Raw genomic sequence first — 7275 nt, 5'->3', positions numbered from 1 at the left:
TCTAGGTTTCTTCCTAGGTTCTGGACTTTCTAGGGAGTTTTTCCTAGCCACCCCACATAGCCAGGTTCCTCTCTAGGTTTCTTCCTAGGTTCTGGACTTTCTATGGAGTTTTTCCTAGCCACCCCACATAGCCGGGTTCCTCTCTAGGTTTCTTCCTAGGTTCTGGACTTTCTAGGGAGTTTTTCCTAGCCACCCCACATAGCCAGGTTCCTCTCTAGGTTTCTTCCTAGGTTCTGGACTTTCTATGGAGTTTTTCCTAGCCACCCCACATAGCCGGGTTCCTCTCTAGGTTTCTTCCTAGGTTCTGGACTTTCTATGGAGTTTTTCCTAGCCACCCCACATAGCCGGGTTCCTCTCTAGGTTTCTTCCTAGGTTCTGGACTTTCTATGGAGTTTTTCCTAGCCACCCCACATAGCCGGGTTCCTCTCTAGGTTTCTTCCTAGGTTCTGGACTTTCTAGGGAGTTTTTCCTAGCCACCCCACATAGCCAGGTTCCTCTCTAGGTTTCTTCCTAGGTTCTGGACTTTCTATGGAGTTTTTCCTAGCCAGGCATTTTTACTATATTGTTACAACCTGTATTTAGAAGGATTTTTATTTGTATTTCGTGGAATAAACATATATAAAATAGTTCAAATTAGTGTTGTGAAATGACAAAAAGAACTTGATTCAAAAAAATTACAAATGGAAAGGAGGTGCGTGCATATGTATTCACCCCATTCGCCATGAAACCCCTGAATAAGATCTGGTGCAACCAATTACCTTCAGAAGTCACAATTAGTGCAATCTAAATGTCACATGATATTTCACATGATCTCAGTATACACACACCTGTTCTGAAAGGCCCCAGAGTCAAACACTTCTAAGCAAGAGGCACCATGAAGACCAAGCAGCTCTCCAACCAGGTCAGGGACAATGTTGTGGAGAAGTATAGAATTCTAGTTCTCACCGGGAGGACTAGAAAAAGGAGAATGCAAAAAGCAGGAGTACGGAAAAAACACTGGTTGACATGGAAATATACAAGACGAACTGGCATAGAGAGACAGGAAACTCAGGGATAAATATACTGATACAGAGAGACAGGAAACACAGGGATAAATACACTGGTACAGAGAGACAGGAAACTCAGGGATAAATACACTGATACAGAGAGACAGGAAACACAGGGATAAATACACTGGCACAGAGAGCCAGGAAACACAGGGATAAATACACTCTGCACAGAGAGACAGGCAACTCAGGGATAAATACACCGGTACAGAGAGACAGGAAACTCAGGGATAAATACACTGATACAGAGAGACAGGAAACACAGGGATAAATACACTGGTACAGAGACAGGAAACACAGGGATAAATACACTGATACAGAGAGACAGGAAACACAGGGATAAATACACTGGTACAGAGAGACAGGAAACACAGGGATAAATACACTGGTACAGAGAGACAGGAAACACAGGGATAAATACACTGGTACAGAGAGACAGGAAACACAGGGATAAATACACCGGTACAGAGAGACAGGAAACACAGGGATAAATACACTGGTACAGAGAGACAGGAAACACAGGGATAAATACACTGATACAGAGAGACAGGAAACACAGGGAAAATACACTGGTACAGAGAGACAGGAAACACAGGTATAAATACACTGATACAGAGAGACAGGAAACACAGGGATAAATACACTGGTACAGAGAGACAGGAAACACAGGGATAAATACACTGATACAGAGAGACAGGAAACACAGGGATAAATACACTGGCACACTGCCTGCAAACATCCTCCAGCATGACCGTTTTGGCTGTGGGTCAGTCATGGTGTGGGGTGGCATTTCTTTGGGGGCCCGCACAGGCCTCCATGTGCTCGGCAGAGGTAGCCTGACTGCCATTAGGTACCGAGAAGAGATCCTCAGACCCCTTGTGAGACCATATGCTGGTGCGGTTGGCCCTGGGTTCCTCCTAATGCAAGACAATGCTAGACCTCATGTGGCTGGAGTGTGTCAGCAGTTCCTGCAAGAGGAAGGCATTGATCCTATGGACTGGTCCGCCCGTTCCCCAGACCTGAATCCAATTGAGCACATCTGGGACATCATGTCTCGCTCCATCCACCAATGCCATGTTGCACAACAGACTGTCCAGGAGTTGTAGGGAGGTCATACAGGCACGTGGAGGCCACACACAATACTGAGCCTCATTTGGACTTGTTTTAAGGACATTACATCAAAGTTGGATCAGCCTGTAGTGTGGTTTTCCACTTTAATTTTGAGTGTGACTCCAAATCCAGACCTCCATGGGTTGATACATTTGATTTCCATTGATAATTTTTGTGTGATTTTGTTGTCAGCACATTCAACTATGTAAAGAAAAAAAGTATTTAATAAGAATATTTCATTAATTCAGATCTAGGATGTGTTATTTTAGTGTTCCCTTTATTCTTTTGAGCAGTGTATATATATATATATGATATATATATGCTATCTGATATATATATATGCTATCTGATTTATAGCTGATATAGATATATATGCTATCTGATATATAGCATTGTAAAATGTACCGTTTTGTCAGCTGTACAGGACAGAAACAGTAACATTAAATAGAATGCTTGTCTGCTAACGGTTGTGGTTGTGGTTGTTGATGTTGTTGTTGTGTTGCAGGACGACGTTCCACTGGTACACTTGAATAACAAGACCACTTCTTCTTCAAAAACACAGACAAAATAGCCGCACGCACATGCACACGCACACGCACACGCACACGCACACACATACAGGCATAACAGGAAGACTAGTGTGGAATATCCATCTCTATTTAGATGTTCCTGCTGCACTCAGCACCCACGTGGAAACCAGAACAATGTGACAGCACAGTCACACCGACAGGTGTGTGTGTGTGTGAGGGTTTCCTCTAGGAATGCCTGCAGCATTTTAATTTACCAGACATCTGACAAATGAACCAGACCCATATGCATTGGGTGCTTAACACTGTGGACATTAGTCCTGGCATCAGAGTGGACATGGTGGTGAGGTTTAACCTGATTAGGGCGTCCACCCACAGTCCTCAGAATGACTCAGAATCACATTTAGAATATGGTCATTCGGTCTCAACGTAGACTTTGATCTGAAGCCATTCTTGTGATTATTGTGACTTTGCCATTGTAATTGTTTGTAAGCTTGTGTAGTTAAATTCATCTATGATCGTATGCTATCCATTTGTTTGTATGCTGTTCTTTGTATGACATTTGAATATTTGATGATTAACCAATGATATTAGGCTACTCCTGGCCATGATTACAGACACCTGTGTCTTTCGACACTACATAAGCGAGTCATCCCGCAGTGTTTGTGATTATACCCTGATGAAGACAGCTTGACTGTCCAAACGTTGGATATTAAACTTTTGCGTCTGAGCTCCTAGAGCGGCTCTCCTTTATTTTCTAGTTCTCTACTCCGCTAGCCAGCACCTCGTCTGAATAGGTGTGCGTTTCATTTTCTTCTAGATCATTCCTATTAACACAACAAAATCACTAGCCTATGTCAATCTACTATCCCCTAAAGTAGAAACGTGTACCTATTCTATTGATCAGCTTGCCGACAAAGAAATGGCCTATTCCGAACAAACTCCGGGACAGTTGGGGGACGATATAGATACCAAATTCATATAACCATGCTACATAAAATAACATTCAAAAGGAATCTGTTGCAAAAGATCAGAATGTTTACCGTAAAGTGTCGGATCAACTATTATTCTGTCATATTGAAAGCGCAGCAATGCACACAAGGCTATGTGTGAATTTGTCAGTTCATAACACAATAATTAGCAGGATGACTCCTGTCAAAACAACATTTAATTTGTACCTTTATTTAACTAGGCATGTCAGTTAAGAACAAATTCTTATTTTCAATGATGGCCTAGGAACAGTGTGTTAACTGCCTGTTCAGGGGCAGAATGACAGATTTGTACCTTGTCGGGGATTTGGACTTGCTACCTTCCGGTTACTAGTCCAACGCTCTAACCACTAGGCTACCCTGCCGCCCCACATATGAGTGGTTTTAAGATGGAAATATCCTGAAAGTATAAAGAGGGGAGATGTTATATGCATCAACAAGGATTGTGCATTTGGCTACTGAACAACAAAATAACATTTTTATGAAATAATTTCCTCCACGGATATGTTCTGATTTTGGCTACTTTGAAGCAAGGTAAGACATGCTTCGTAATATGAAGCAAAACGTTCAGGTTTCCAACAAGTATATGTTTTCAAATGCTTACTGCCTCCAGCTCATTGCAAAGTGGTGTGTGATGAGCTGATGAAGCCTGCCAATCATAATGAGTTAAAACCTCTCTGTCTTCTCTGATGCAAGGACTAATGTCCACAGTGTTAAACCCTCTCTGTCCTCTCTGATGCCAGGCCTAAATTGCACAGTGTTAAAACCTCTCTGTCCTCTCTGATGCCAGGACTAATGTCCACAGTGTTAAACCCTCTCTGTCCTCTCTGATGCCAGGCCTAAATTCCACAGTGTTAAAACCTCTCTGTCCTCTCTGATGCCAGGACTAATGTCCACAGTGTTAAACCCTCTCTGTCCTCTCTGATGCCAGACCTAAATTCCACAGTGTTAAAACCTCTCTGTCCTCTCTGATGCCAGGCCTAAATTCCACAGTGTTAAAACCTCTCTGTCCTCTCTGATGCCAGGACTAACGTCCACAGTGTTAAACCTCACCACCATGTCCTCTCTGATGCCAGCACTAACATCCACAGATAGGTGACACCTAATCAGTTGCACAACTGAATGCATTCTAATGAAATGTGTCTTCCTCTTTTCATGCCTAAACCCTCTGAATCACAGGTGCAGGGGGCTGCCTTGATCAACATCATCGATGCGCAGGGAGCAGTTGTTGTTGGGGGTTAACCGCCTTGAATTCAAACCAGCAACATTAAATTTACTGGCCCAACGCTCGTAACCGCTAGGCTACCTACTGTCCTGGGTAGATTGATATGATTCAGCCGCAGTAAGACAAACAGGAGTTCGGGCCAATGGGTATGGTCAGGGAAGTCATAGGGTAACAGCACTCGATGATTGAATAGAGCTTGTGTACACCAGTAGCCTACGGAGAACCACTGCACCTCTTACAAAATGTTCAATCAAAAACACCACTAATGTAAATATAAAATAAAAGTAGCAGCGTATGAAATTAGCACTACAATCTTTTTCATTCAATTTCAATCGCTAGGTTACCCTGTCTAGACATGGACTGGGTTAGCCTGCCTGGACAAAGACTGGGTTAGTCTAGTTGGACATGGACTGGGTTAGCCTGTCTAGACATGGACTGGGTTAGCCTGTCTAGACATGGACTGGGTTAGCCTGCCTGGACAAAGAGTGGGTTAGTCTAGTTGGACATGGACTGGGTTAGCCTGTCTAGACATGGACTGGGTTAGCCTGGCTGCACATGGACTGGGTTAGCCTAGCTGGAAATGGACTGGATTAGCCTGTCTGGACTTGGACTGGGTTAGCCTGTCTAGACATGGACTGGGTTAGTCTGCATGGCCATGGACTGGGTTAGCCTGCCTGGACATGGACTGGGTTAGTCTGCATAGACATGGACTGAGTTAGCCTGCATAGACATGGACTGGGTTAGCCTGCATAGACATGGACTGGGTTAGCCTGCATAGACATGGACTGGGTCAGCCTGCATAGACATGGACTGGGTTAGCCTGCATAGACATGGACTGGGTTAGCCTGCATAGACATGGACTGGGTTAGCCTGCATAGACATGGACTGGGTTAGTCTGCATAGACATGGACTGGGTTAGTCTGCATAGACATGGACTGAGTTAGCCTGGCTGGACATGGACTGGGTTAGCCTGGCTGGACATGGACTGGGTTAGCCTGCAGATACTGCAAGCCACCGTAGTGCCCACCCTAATCTTATTATTAAACCCGACCCTGTGCGACTCGGTCCTAGACTTCCTGACGGGCCAACCCCAGGTGGTGAATATAGGAAACAACACCTCCTCCATCTTCAGTCTCCTCCCGTCCTCCCTGTTCACCCATAACTGCGTGGCTATGCACATCTCCAACTCAAACAAAGATTGCTGATGACACAACAGTGGAAGGCCTGATTACCAACAATGACGAGACAGTCTATCGGGAGGAGGTGAGGGCCCTGGCAGAGTGGTGCCATGAAAATAACCTCTCACTCAACGTCAGCAAAACAAAGGAGCAGACCATGGACTGCAGGAAACTGCAGAGAGAGCACGCCCCCATTGACCGGGCTGCAGTGGAGAGGGTCTATCGGGAGGAGATGAGGGCCCTGGTGGAGTGGTGCCATGGAGACTGCAGAGAGAGCACGCCCCCATCGACCGGGCTGCAGTGGAGAGGGTCAAGAGCATCAATATCAGTGTGGACCTAACGTAGTCCCGAGAGCGTGGTGAAGAAATGCGCCAAAGTGTCACTTCAACCTCAGGAGGCCGAAGAAATTTGTTATGGCCCCTTAAGATGCTCACAAGCTTCTACAGATGCACCACGGAGAACGTTCTGTGGGACTGTATCACAAATTGGCGAGGCAATATGAATGATGCTTATAGCTCTCCACAGACACACACACTTTAGTCATTAAGCTGACCCTCTTATCCAGAGCGGTTTACAGGAAGTTATTAGGGCTACAAGTGCCTTGCTCAAGGGCACGTCGGCAGAGTTTTCATCAAGTCGGCTCAGGTCTTCAAACCAGCGACCTTTCAGTTACTGCCCTCTGAACCAGTCGTCTCTTCCAGCATGTTACCTGATAGCCCCAGGATGTTACCTGATAGACCCAGCATGTTACCTGATAGACCCAGCATGTTACCTGATAGACCCAGCATGTTACCTGATAGACCCAGCATGTTACCTGGTAGACCCAGCATGTTACCTGATAGACCCACCACCCAGCATGTTACCTGATAGACCCAGCATGTTACCTGATAGACCCAGCATGTTACCTGATAGACCCAGCATGTTACCTGATAGACCCAGCATGTTACCTGATAGACCCAGCATGTTACCTGATAGACCCAGCATGTTACCTGATAGACCCACCACCCAGCATGTTACCTGATAGACCCAGCATGTTACCTGATAGACCCAGCATGTTACCTGATAGACCCAGCATGTTACCTGATAGACCCAGCATGTTACCTGATAGACCCAGCATGTTACCTGATAGACCCAGCATGTTACCTGATAGACCCAGCATGTTACCTGATAGACCCACCACCCAGCATGTTACCTGATAGA

Source organism: Oncorhynchus gorbuscha, linkage group LG18, assembly GCF_021184085.1.
Source record: "Oncorhynchus gorbuscha isolate QuinsamMale2020 ecotype Even-year linkage group LG18, OgorEven_v1.0, whole genome shotgun sequence".
Taxonomy (NCBI): Eukaryota; Metazoa; Chordata; class Actinopteri; order Salmoniformes; family Salmonidae; genus Oncorhynchus; species Oncorhynchus gorbuscha.
Note: the sequence above shows the minus strand (reverse complement) of the source record.